Genomic DNA, 12,354 nt, shown 5'->3' with positions numbered 1-12,354 from the left:
CTTTTAGGTTTGGCTTCTGAAGGAACTCAACCTAAGACATTTGCAATAGCGAAGACTTTCATATTTGTGAGAAGATAATTTTAGATTATACTAAGACTATAAATTTAGTTGGGATGCTTTCCTTGTTCCTTAATTAAGGTACACAGTAGGGAAGCATCTTAAAGAATAAAATGCTAATGCATTATATTGTTATAGTATCTAATTCATTGTTTGAACAAGATGAACATTAAAAATGATAATTGTATGTATAATCAGTTTATACCGAGGTTGTTAGAGTGAATTGTTTACTGGAGATATGAGGGGTGATTATCATATCACTGTAGCCTCATATACTATGATGTTAGTAATTCTTAGAGTAATAAGTTTATAAAACCTCCACAAGATGTAATCTGGGCGAGGAGTTTGCAAGCTGAGTTGGCATGATTTGGATGAGTCTGAATCCAAATTAATAAGTTAAATGTAGAATACACAGCTAGGAAGACTGAGGGCCACTTGAGCTGCATATGGGGATGGTGGGCTAAGATAAGTAATGAGATTTTCATAGGTCTCAGTATACAAGTCCTAGACTCAGCAGATTACCATACAGTTCCGTACTAACACCTTGAGCTCTTGTACAGTCTTTTATTTTTTTTTTTAAATCAATTTTTCCCCTATAATGGTAGAGTAAACATAAATTTCATACTTATGGGATAAGCATACTTCACTAAAGGAAGCAAAGCTCCTTAATGGGGTAATTGTTGGTGTGTAATTTTGGTTTGAGTTGCTGAACTAGTGAATAATCTCAGGGTTGCCTTCCTGAAATAATTTGAAATTGTGTGATTTTTTTCTTTTAAATCTACCTCTGGATTTGTTATGTAGGACTCTAATGAGATTAAAATCCTATAATCAAGAACAGAAATGTCATTCAAAATGAGAAAGCCAATAAAAGAACGGGCTAATAACAATATTCGGTTTGATTCATGATTTGGGGGAGGGGTTTAAAACATTTATATATCATGTACCTTGTAAAAAGAGTGTTTTTAAGTCAGTTTGTGTAAAACAGTCTCTTGAAAGTAGTTTTGACCTCAAGGTTGTTGGGGAGATTAAGGAGATCATGTATAGCTAGTGCCTGGCATCTGTTTGCGTATACCAGTTCTCATAATGATTTTCCACTGCTACTATTCCTCTGCTATTACTTCTATATTCAGCTAAAAGCTTTGAGATCCAATAGTTAGTTCACAACTCACGTGATGGCAAAGCCTAATCTGACCTGATTTGTGGCTATTTTCAAAATCATACTTAGTGTGAATACTCGTTCGTTTGTTGCAGAAATATTAGTGTGCTTGATTTTGGAATGCCATTCCAGACTTCATTGAGATGTTATGTAACATACAGCCTCAGGCACCATTTTACTTTTGTAAAATGTGAAAAAATCTTAATTTCAAGACACATCCAGCTTTAAGGGTTTAGGCTGAGGGATTGTGGACCTGAAGTCATGTTATCATCCAATCCGGGCAACCCTGATTAACTGCCATGGTGCATAAGCACATGCGGATGCTGATAACTAGGGCTGTCTGCAAAACTAACTGCTTCTTTTGGGTCAGTGGCCGGATACTACTAAATTGCAACGATCATGTGGCATAAAGAGAAAGTTATATATTTGAAGCATTTCCAATGGGGGAAAAGGAAAATGATATGTCAATTTAGGGCATGTACAGGTCTGAATCTTGATTGGTCAGAAATGTATCAGAAGTTGGAAAGAATAATGTTACTCTTTGTAAGAAGAGGTTGATGTGTCAGTGTTAGATGCCACGAGTTGAAAAGATGTAAGGCTCCTTCTGATTTCATCCTGTGGGTGATGATGTGGGACTCTGGCTGCATTCGTGGGGAAGGGATGAGGACAAGTCAGCAGGGGGCAGCTGCTCAGCTCTAGGTTACAAAGGGGTTCCCTTGCCTTCTGCCATGCAGACAGCTTTGCAAATTCAATCTACTAACATTTAAATGCATCTTCACTCTTTCTTCCAAAATTTTGGAATAGATCCTTAACTATTCCCTATTTTCTTAGACTGAATTGTCAAGGCTTTTACTTAATTTCTTTCAGGCTGTTTAAGTAATCAAAGTATTCATTAATTTAGAGCTTTCTCCAAATATTTGACATAGGCATCATTTTCCTCAATTATCTACACAGTTCTACGCAAGATAATTTTTTGAGGGATTCTAGATGACCAAATATGTACTTTACCTGTCCATTTTGTAGATTACTACAAAAACAACTATTAAGTTGTTGTTGTTGTGTGTGTGTGTGCACCCACAATTGCCAAATCATGAAAAGATCACTTTCCTGGGGAGAACAAAATAAACGATTGTTTCTAAGGGTTCTTACTAATGAATAGTATTACCCAAACTCCATTAGATGAGCTGCAAAGATGCATTGCACTTGTGAAAATTTGGTACATCACATTAATTGTTGTAGCTTAAGCACTGAAGCCTGCTAGGGATGCTTATAATTATTTTTAAAATGCTCCTAGTATTTGTTTTTTTGTGCCTCAGCATATTTGCCTATTGGTGAAACTTCCTGGAAGTAGTTAAAAATTGAGGGATTGGATGGATCATGAGGTTTATAAGCTCATGATAAATCTGTATCATTGACAATAAGCTAAACAGTTGCCACGTATGAAATAATGTTACTTATTCAGGCCATCCCTGATATGAAATGCAGAGCTCTTAAAGAGAGTATGAGATAATTAGATACAACTAGAAGCAATTTTTGGTGATCACAGTTGACATTTTTATATACTAGTTTCTTTGGTATTTTTAGAAGTATATTAACTTCCCATTTTGAACTATTAAATATTACATAATAACCATATCATCTGTAGGCAGGCCTCAGAATTAATGCTTTATAAATGATGAGGTTACTCCAGAAATGTCCTTGAGAATTTGATAAAATGTGTAAGTAAATTTAAAATTTCACATAGTGTATTTATGCAAACATCTCTATAATAACTTTGCTCTGAAAATTTTAATAGCTTCTGTGACTATTCAGGATTCTCTATTTAAAAGATTAGGACTTGGTGTCGAGATTTCTTATGTATTATTTGACTGTTGCACATAATATCCTTCTGCTAGGAGAACAGCAATGGTGGTTTGATTTCTTTTGGATGGTTTGCTTTTGATATTTGTTGGGTTAAAGTGTGATTTCATTTGTGGCTGTATTTAAATTACATGGGAAACCATGTGGTGTAGAGTAGTATTTGGATTTCAAAGTCAGACAGACTTGGGCTTGAATCTACTGCTTACTAGTTTTGTGACTTGGGTGCATTCCTTACTATTTCAAAGATCAGACACCTTCTTCAAAGTGCAAAGTAACTAAACTTATCTTTCAGATAACTTGTTGGCAGGATTTACTATTATGTTTAAAAAGCACGCAGGAAGCACGTTATAAGTATTCATTCTCTTCTTCCTTTTCTGTCTCCTGAAGTCTGTAGTTATTGGAACCACTGTTAGGCATTTATCATAGAATAACTTATGTCAATAATTATATTTTTTACACCAATTTTATTGAGATATAATTTTAATCTTAGAGGTAATAAGATTTGACACCAAGCATAGAATTTGGTGGTTGCTACATCATTATCAGTCCGCATATTTTACCTGCTCATCATTTGATTTATGACGACGATCGACGATCCAATGTCCATAGGGGCGAGGGACTGACTCTTTAGTTCCGCGAACCATTAGATGATAATGAGACGATAGGTGATAGATGGATGATCTTAGGACCGAGAGAATTGAATTCATATCGGCAGAGAATTATTTTTATGCGCGCGCGCGCGCGCGCCCGTTTTCCGTCGCCCGCGTCGCCCGCCTGTCAAGTCTTCTTCCTTCTTCTTCTTCTCCGACTTTTCCTCTTCTCTCCCTTTCCTTTCTTTCTTTCTTTTCTTTTTCTTCTTTTTCTTTGAGACTGAGGCCATTTGTCAGCCAGGCTGAGGTGCGGAATAATCTGGCTCATCAGAGCCTCTGCCTCAGGTCTGGAAATATCTTCCGCCACAGCCTCCTGGGTAGTGGGGGATTACAGTGCACACACCACCATGCCTGTCTAATTTTTGTATTTTAGAGTAGAGATGGCTTCACCAGTGTTGCTTCTGTGTTTGCCCTGTCCCACATCTCTCAGGGATCTCACCCGCCTCAGCCTCCCAAAGTGCTGGGATTACAGGCGTGAGCCACCGTGCCTGGCCTGTATGTTTAACTTTCTAAGAAACTACCAAACTGTTTTCCATCATGGCTGTACTTTTTTGCATTCCCATCAGTGATGTATGAGAGTTCTAGTTGCTCCACATCCTTGCTACTACTTGATATGATCAGTCTTTCTAATTTTAGCCATTCTAGTGATAGTAGTATCTCATTGCTTTTATTAGCACTTACACAGTGATCAATGGTGTTAAATATTTTTGCATAGGATATTTTCCATCTTGATACCTTCTTTGGTAATACAGCTGTCCAAAATTTTTGCCCTTTCTCTATTAGTGTTTTGATCTTTTAATTATTGAATTGTAAGAACTCTTTAAGTATTCTGGGTATGAGTCTTTGCAAATATTTTCTCCCAAACTTTGGTCTTGCCTTTCTAAAAAATAGACTTTAATCTAGGTGTAGCTTTTTAGGTTAAAAAAAGATTTTTTTTTTAGAGTTTTAGGTTCACAGCGACATTGAGAGAAAGGTACAAAGATTTCCCATGTATTCCCTGCCTCACACATGCATAGCCTCCTCCATTATGAAGAGTCCCACCAGAGAGGTACATTCATTATAAGTGATGAACTTACATTGCCACATCCTTGTTGTCCAAGATTCATAATTTACATTAGGATTCATTCTTGGTGTACATCTTATGGGCTTGCACAAATGTATAATGATGTATCTCCACTGCAATTATCATTTCATTCTCCATATAGGTCTCACACTCTGTTTAGGAAGGGGCATGGCCCTGTTTTTCACTCATAATATTTAACATAAGATATTTTAAAAGTATAACTTACCAAATAACTACTGATTGATTAATGATTAGAGAATAGGGTGTTTGGGGCAATTCCAATTATCTGACAACCAGATATGCAAATTCCATTTTCTAAGACTTTGGTAACAAAAAAAAATACAGTTAACCATAAAATTGACATCATCATCATCCTCCTTTTGTGAAGATACCTTTTTTAATTTTTAAAATTTAAAATTAAAATTTAATTAAAATTAAAAATTAAAATTTTTATTTTAAAAATATTATTTAAAAAATTTTTTGTGGGTACAGAGTAAGTGCATATATTTATGGAGTACATGAGATGTTTTGCTACAGGCATGCAATGTGAAATAAGCACACAATGGAGAATGGGGTATCCCCTCAAGCATTTATCCTTTGAGTTACAAATAATCTAGTTACATTTTAAAAGTTATTTTAAAATATACAATTATTATTGACTGTAGTCATCCCATTGTGCTATCAAATAGTAGGTCTTATTCATTCTTTCTATATTTTTTTGGTACCCATTGATCTGAAGACACTTTAAAGTCTGGTATTGTCTCAGAATTATAATTTTAACTATAAAGTCATATATAATAATAGAAGTAACAATAATGATCATTGTTATAGCTGACATTGATGAGCATTTAGTGTGAAGGGCTTTATGTACATTGTCTCTTTTACTGCCCTCAGTAACTCTTGGAAGCAGATAAATTATGATCTACTATTTATAGATGAGGAAGCACATCCAGTGGGATTAAGTAACTTGTCTAGGATCACAGAGCCAGTCCCTGATAGAGACCTACACAGACATCTGATGCTGAAGCCAGTACTCTTACAAACCTCTTGAATATGAGTTGAGTCATAATTGCCCCGAGTGAACTGAATATTACTTAAAAACTTTTTAAAACAATATGCCTGGTATTAGATGGGTCATTTGGCACTTTTGTCTTGTCTTTTTCGTAAGAGTAGACTGTAGACTACTCCACCTTTCCAAATGAGAATTTTTTTCTACTACTATAAATTGAAGTGTTGTGTGATAGAAAAGATACAAAAAGCTTAGGTATGTTAACTTAGTAAGTAAAACTGTATTTACAAGTTATCTTTCTTATTGTTAGATAACAAAAATACAAGGATTACCTTTTTTTTTTTTTTTTTTTTTTTTGAGACAGGGTCTTGCTCTGTCTCCCAGGCTGGAGCGCAGTGGCAAGAACATGGCTCACTGCAGCCTTGACCTCCTGGGCCCAAGATATCCTCCCACCTCAGCCTCCCGAGTAGTTGGGACCATAGGTGCATGCCACCACATCTGGCTAATTTTTTAATTCTGAAGAGATGGGGTCTTGCCTTATTGCCCAGGCTGGTCTTGAACTCTTGCAAGACCAAGCAATCTTCTTTCCCCAGCCTCCTGTGTAGCGGGGATTACAGCAATCTTCCCACCTTGACCTCCCAAGGTCTTGGGATTATAGATGTGAGCCACTGTGCTAGGCTGGATTATCTATTTTTTAAAAACTTTTTATATAATTTTTGATGTTTATTTATTTATTTATTATACTTTAAGTTCTGGGATACATGTGCAGAATGTGCAGGTTTGTTACATAGGTATACATGTGCCATGGTGGTTGGCTGCACCCATCAACCCATCATCTAGATTTTAAGTCCCTCATGCATTAGGTATTTGTCCTAATGCTCTCCCTTCCCTCGCACCCCACCCCCTGACAGGCCCCGGTGTTTGATGTTATCTATTCTTAATTCAGATGAATTTATTATATTATTTCATTGATGAAGTGGTGACAAAGGAAAATGCTTTAAGTTGTGATAATAGGCCGGGTGCAGTGGCTCATGCCTGTAATCCCAGCACTGTGGGAGGCTGAGGCAGGCAGATTGCCTGAGGTCGGGAGTTCAAGACCAGCCTGACCAGCATGGAGAAACCCTGTCTCTACTAAAAATACAAAATTACCTGGGTGTGATGGCACATGCCTGTAATCCCAGCTACTTGGGAGGCTGAGGCAGGAGAATCGCTTGAACTTGGGAGGTGGAGGTTGTGGTGAGCCGAGATTGTGCCATTGCACTCCTGGGCAACAAAAGAGAAACTCTGTCTCCAAAAAAAAAAAAAAAAAAAAAGTTAGGATAATCATAGTATCTATTACATAAGGTTGAAGTGAAGATTAAATAAGAAAACGCATATAAAGGCCTTAGCACAGTATCTTACAGACAACAAATGCCCAATATTATCTTATAGTAGCAGTCAATGACTGTTGACTTTGACTACTAATATGCCTCTGAATTCAAGAAAAAAACTTTACGAGGAACCCTAGTGCAGGCAGCCTTACTTAAAGTGTACCTAGACTAATTCCTGTGGATTGATGCAAAAAACAGGGTAGCGTTAAAAGTGTCCTAAAGGATTTATATCACTCAAATGTCTATAAAATCCAATGGATGGCCATGGTGATGCCAATGACCATGGGGACTTTACACAAGACATCGTTCCAGTTGTGCCTCAGTGTTGCCCTGAACTTGGATCTTTCCAATGGAAATCAAATTTCTTCAAGTGCCTGGAAAGCATAATGTGTCACACAGATGCCTGTTTACCTGGAAGGTGCTTCCTGGCACTGACTTAGCCTTCCCAGGAGATATATTTAAGCTGCTCTTAACAGCTGGTATGCTCTTCTGAGGCTTCACCGTAATTACTGAAGTAAATGGCATGCAACATATTTGGCATGTATTTTCCAGATAATGTACATTTCCCTGCCATCCTTATGGAAACCAATTAGTGATGAAACCGGAAAAGGAAATCTAATAATGAGCTTCTTTTTCATTTAGAATGCTTTTAAGCCTCCTGCTAGTAACAGCTCCAAAAATAATTTTGAGATTTTCAGCTCTTATGTGATTTTTTTTTCCAGTAGCAGAGTCCTGTATGCTTCTTTTTTATTTGAATAAATTTATGGGGTACAGGCATAATTTTACGGTGTTTTGGGTAATTGGGTAATACCATGTATAAATGGCATAGTGATGAAATTAGGGCTTTTAGGGTATCCATCACTCAAATAACATGCATTGTACCCATTAAGTAATTGCTCATCATCCACCACCCATCCTTACCCTTCCGAATCTCCATTGTCTATTATTCCACAATCTACATCCATATGTACACATTATTTAGCTCCCATTTATAAGTGAGAACATGTGCTATTTGTCTTTCTGTGTCTGGCTTGTTCCACTTAGGATAATGGACTCCAGTTCCATTCATGTTGCTGCAGAAGATATAATGCTACTTTTTATGGCGGAATCGTATTCCATTGTGTATATGTACCACATTTTCTTTATCCAGTTCTCCATTGATGGGCACTTTGGTTGATTCCTTATCTTTGCTATTGTGAATAGTGCAATGACGAACGTGTGAAGGCAAATATCCCTTTGATATATTGATTTCCTTTCAGTTGGGTAGATACCCCAGTAGTGGGATTGCTAGATCAAATGTTGGTTTTATTTTTAGTTCTTTGAGAAATCTCCATACTGTTTCCCATAGTGGTTATACTAATTGACATTCCCATCAACAGTGTATAAGAGTTCTCTTTTTTCTGTATCCTTGCCAACATCTGTTATTTTTTGTCTTTTTAATAATAGCCATTCTGGCTGGTATAAGATGATGTCTCATTTTGGTTTTAAATTGCATTTCTCTGATTATTAATGATGTTGAGCATTTTTTTTCACATGCCTGTAGGCCATTTGTATGCCTTCTGTTGAAAATTATCTGTTCATGTCCTTTGCCCACTTTTAAATAGCATTGTTTTTGTTGTTGTTGAGTTGAGTTCCTTATAAATTCTGGATATCATTCCCCTGTTGTATATATGATTTTGCAAATATTTTCTTCTATTCTGCATGTTGACTGTTCACTGTGTTGACTACTTCTTTTGCTGTGCAGAAGCTTTTTAGTTCAATTAAGCTTCTTATAATTAAAATTTTAATACTTTTTTGTGTTTTGGAGAAATGTGCCCTTAAATGAAAAGAAGACAGGCTTTGGGTTCAGATAGAGTTAAGTTCTAATTTGGGCTCTACCATTTACTAATTGCTTATCTCCTTAACTTCTCAGGGACTTGGCTTTCTCATCTGTAAATTGAAAATGACAGTACGTTTTTTTTCCATAGGAATGATAGTGTTGATGGCACAAGTAATGTGAAGCACCTAGTGTAGTTTCTGAAAGGTAGTCATTAAGTAACAGTTATGATTCTATTTCACTTCAGCATGAATTATAGTTCAATTAAAATACTGCTTTGGGTTTACACCTTTATAAGTTGAACCTTTGAGATACTGCCTGCTTTGGAAAAATTGATTTTACAAATAAATTTTCTTTTTATGCAAATAGTCTTTTGATTTCCATGCGTAATTTTATTCTACATAGTTAACATGTTAAAACTATAAACTTTATAGAGAAATGGCTTTTTCAGATATGCATCTAAACAAAAATTTACCCATACTTCTGTGGTTTAGAGTCATAGCTTAAATAATTATAACTACCTTACGGGTGAAAATTAAAATAAACAATGTATGCAAACATTTTGCTGATACTTGGAACACAGTAAATGCTTAATAAAAGACTGCCATGGTTTATTATAATGGTCAGCAAACTTTTTATATAAAGGGTCAGATAGTAAATATCTTCAGCTTTGTGGGCTGTACCATGTCTGTTGCAGTCGCTCAACTCTGCCGTTTTGGTGTAAGTAGCCATACACAATACATAAATGAATCCATGTAGCTGTTTTCTAATAAAACTGTATTTACCAGATCTGCTGGTAGTTTGTTAACCCTTGACTTGTTATAATAGTTTGGCCTATAAGAAGTCATCTTGAAGTACTAGACAGATCAATCTTACAGAAAATGGGAGGGTTGCTTTACAAATACTGTCCAGTACATACATTCCTCAGAGATTATTGATGTTCAGGATGTGTGAGGTGCCCCTGCAAAAAATGATATAGACATAAGAACAAATAAAACAAATCCATTAACCTGTAAAGGCCTCCTTCAAGTTAAAAAATACTGATTTGTCCTAAGTATATACAAAGATAGTACATTTGATGGCTGGAGCGTTGGTAGCTGAATACTATAAAGGTACTACTAATTCCCAAAGATATGTTTAATTTTTTGCTTATTTTAATACGGATTCAATTAGAAAAACCTGAAAATATGAAAAGTTATAAGGAAAACACCAAAAAACCCCCATTGTAATTTCACTAACCTGAGCTAACAACTTTTAACACATGGATGCGTTTCCTTCTAGTCTATTTTGTTTTTTTTAATGACTCTTTGGGAGCATATTTTACAGACCATGTTTACCTACTCTAAGTATACAACTCAGTGATGTAAATATATAGAGTTGTGCAACCACTTCCAGAATCCACTTTTAGATCTCTGGTCCTTCCTTTTATTCCTGACATAAAATTGACATAAAATAAACTGTACATAATTAAATATACAATTTGAAAAGGTTTAACACATATATGCACACACACACCCCCATACATATATATAAATATGCAATAGTCCCTCATTGTCTGCAGGGAATACCCTTCAATGCATGCCTAAAACCTCATATAGATCTGAACACTATATATACTGTCTTTTTCTATGTATACATACCTATAACAAAGTTTAATTTACAAATTAGTCACAGTAGATTAACAACAAAAATAATAAAATGGAACAATTGCAAGCATATACTATAATAAAATTTATGTGAATGTGGTCTCTCTCTCAAAATATCTTATTGTACTTTACTCACCCTTCTTGTGGTGATGTGAGATAATAAAATGTCTATGTGATGAGATGAAGGGAGATGAATGACGTAGGCACAGTTGACAGTTGTGGACAGTTGACCTTCTAACGACACTCAGAGGAAGGACCATCTGCTTCTGGCATCCAGTCATGACGACGTCGATGTCTGGATGTCAGGAGCAGACGATGTTGATGACTAACGTGTGGGAAGCGTAGACAGCGTCAGGACGCGGGACAAAGGGAGGATTCACATCCCTGGTGGGGACAGAGCTGAACAATGTGAAATTTCACCAGGCTACTCAGAACGGCGTGCAATTTAAAACTTAAGAATTGTTGATTTCTGGAATTTTCCATTTAATATTTTTGGACTGCAGTTGGCTGTGGGTAACTAATACATCAGAAAGTGAAACCAAGAGTAAGTGGGGACAACTACTACCACCACGACCACACACACACACACACACACCCACACACCCACCCAAGTGAAGCCATCACCACATCAAGATGGCAAACGGATCCAGATCCAACATTGCCAAGAGCGTTCTTGGGCCTGTTTTAAATCTCTCCTTCTGCCTGGCCTCCTCAGTCCCTGGGTAACACTGTTCTGGTTTCTTATTACTATGGGATAGTTCACATTTTCTAGAATTTCATAAATTGAATCATCCAGTGTGTACTCTTTTATGTCTGCTTTCTTTCACTCAACATAATTATTTTGAGATTTCTCCACATTTCAGCAAGTATCGATAGTTCATTTCTTTGTATTGCTAAGTAATATTCCATTGTATGACCATACTACAATTCATTATCCCTTCATCTCTAGATAGATGTTTTGGATGTTTCCAGTTTTTCACTACTACAAATAAGGCTTCTATGAACATTTGTATGGACATACGTTTTTATTTCTTTTGTGATCATACCTAGGCATGGAATGGTTGAATCATGTGATATGTATATATTCGACTCCATAAGACACTACTGAAATGTTCTCCAAAGTGGTTGTACCAATTTTACATTCCCACCAGCAGGGTATGACATTCTATTTTGCATCACATCCTCCAGAACACTTGGTATGGTCTGTCTTTTTAATTTTAACCATTCAAATAGGTGTTTAGTGGTATTTCATTGTGGTTTTAATTTGCACTTTTCTGATGACTAATGATGCTGAATCTCTTTCATGTGTTTATTTTCCATTTATGTATCTTTTTTGGTAAAGTACCTGTTCAGAAATATTTTCTACGATTATTTCCTGCTAGATGTTTTTTTTTTTTTTTCTTTCTGTGGTTTGTTTCTTGTTTTGAGACAGGGTCTCACTCTGTCATTCAGGCTGGAGTGCAGTGGCATGATCACGGCTCACTGCAGCCTCAAACCCCTGGACTGAAGTGATACTCTCACTTCAGCCTCCCGAGTAGCTGGGACTACAGGTGCATGTCATCACGCTCAGCTAATTTTGTATTTTTTGTAGAGATGGGTTCTTGCTATGATGCCCAGGCTGGTCCTGAACTGAGCTCAAGCAATCTGCCAGCCTTGGCCTTGCAAAGTGCTGAGATGACAGGTCTGAGCACCCAGCCCAGTCTTTTTTTGAAGGTTTATATAATCAT

At 36.4% G+C, this 12,354-nt stretch overlaps 1 protein-coding gene and 1 long non-coding RNA gene across 4 annotated transcripts in view; one reads left to right on the top strand and one right to left on the bottom strand.

The window, feature by feature from the left end:
• Positions 1–12,354, top strand: part of SLCO5A1 (solute carrier organic anion transporter family member 5A1) — a 161,992-nt gene that overhangs the window by 41,712 nt on the left and 107,926 nt on the right. The gene's annotated exons all lie outside the window — the stretch shown is intronic.
• Positions 9,569–10,875, bottom strand: LOC108587257. The gene is made up of 2 exons (XR_001905621.3): positions 10,764–10,875; positions 9,569–9,942 (listed from the first exon to the last, which is right to left on the bottom strand). It is a non-coding gene; the product is annotated as an uncharacterized LOC108587257 (long non-coding RNA).

The sequence above is a fragment of the Papio anubis genome, chromosome 8 (genome assembly GCF_008728515.1).
Source record: "Papio anubis isolate 15944 chromosome 8, Panubis1.0, whole genome shotgun sequence".
In the NCBI taxonomy this organism is placed as follows: domain Eukaryota; kingdom Metazoa; phylum Chordata; class Mammalia; order Primates; family Cercopithecidae; genus Papio; species Papio anubis.
This window is presented reverse-complemented; position numbering and strand designations above follow the sequence as displayed.